This window comes from Penaeus monodon, chromosome 15 (genome assembly GCF_015228065.2).
Source record: "Penaeus monodon isolate SGIC_2016 chromosome 15, NSTDA_Pmon_1, whole genome shotgun sequence".
Classification (NCBI taxonomy): Eukaryota; Metazoa; Arthropoda; class Malacostraca; order Decapoda; family Penaeidae; genus Penaeus; species Penaeus monodon.
The window spans coordinates 41,705,266-41,706,175 of record NC_051400.1 but is presented as its reverse complement, the minus strand read 5'-3'; the positions used below and the strand labels follow the sequence as shown (position 1 = coordinate 41,706,175).

Here is a 910-nt window from a genome sequence, read left to right as displayed (position 1 = left end):
GCTACCTCGACATCGACGACGGAGATGGCGACTTCTACGTCTCCCCTGACATGCCAACTCTGGATGCGAGTGGAGTGAAGGCAGTGATCTCTCTCAGGCGACAGCGCTGCCTCGGCCTCAGTTTCAGCTACCTGCGGCTGTGAATGTTCGGCTGGAGCACGTCTACCCGACGGAGAGGGTTATTCTTCACCAGGAGTGCCACACTGGCCACTCCCTCAGGCAGCATCTGCGTCCACGCTCAAGCACTCGACGCCCTTGTAGGTGTGCCAACCAACTCTCCGACGCTGCGCCGACGCACAGGATCGCCGATGGTAAGAGTATGGCCGCAGTCGGAGGACCCCTGAAGACCCCTCGCAGCCTCGTCGCCTTTCGGTCGCCGCGGGTTAGTTGAAAAGCGACGATGTCCCTGACGCTGGGGCGACCACGAGCAACGACTCGAGAACGACGACGACTGTGGATCTTGGAGTAACGAAGAAAGTGTACTGAAGCCCAGGACGTGAAGTGACTCGACAGATGATGCCCATTTGTGTGACGCCTGTCAGGAGGCGCCTCCACCACGAACAGCCACTGCCAGGACAGCGAGGTCGTTGGTCAGGACCAGTGAGCTCCTGAGGGTGAGTCTGGGTACAGCAGCAGATGGCAGACCTTCCAGAAGATAGAATCTCTGCCAACACACCACCTTTCATTATGACTGGTGTAAATTGTTTTTGGTCCATTCTGTACTAAGATCTCAGGAAGGCAAGATCTCAGGTGAAGCGCTGTGGCGTAATATTTGCATCCTTAATTATAAGAGCAGTACACATAGAAATTGTAGAATCACCGTCCACTGATCCATTTATCAATGCTTTAAAACGAGGACAAGTAAAATCGATATATTGCTGATATTATTGAAAGAAAATTAAAAGATGCA

The 910-nt window shown here is 53.2% G+C and overlaps 1 protein-coding gene across 1 annotated transcript in view; it reads right to left on the bottom strand.

Annotated features, from left to right (window-relative positions):
* LOC119582186 (chymotrypsin BI-like) overlaps positions 1-910 on the bottom strand; it is an 8,576-nt gene that overhangs the window by 3,244 nt on the left and 4,422 nt on the right. The gene's annotated exons all lie outside the window — the stretch shown is intronic.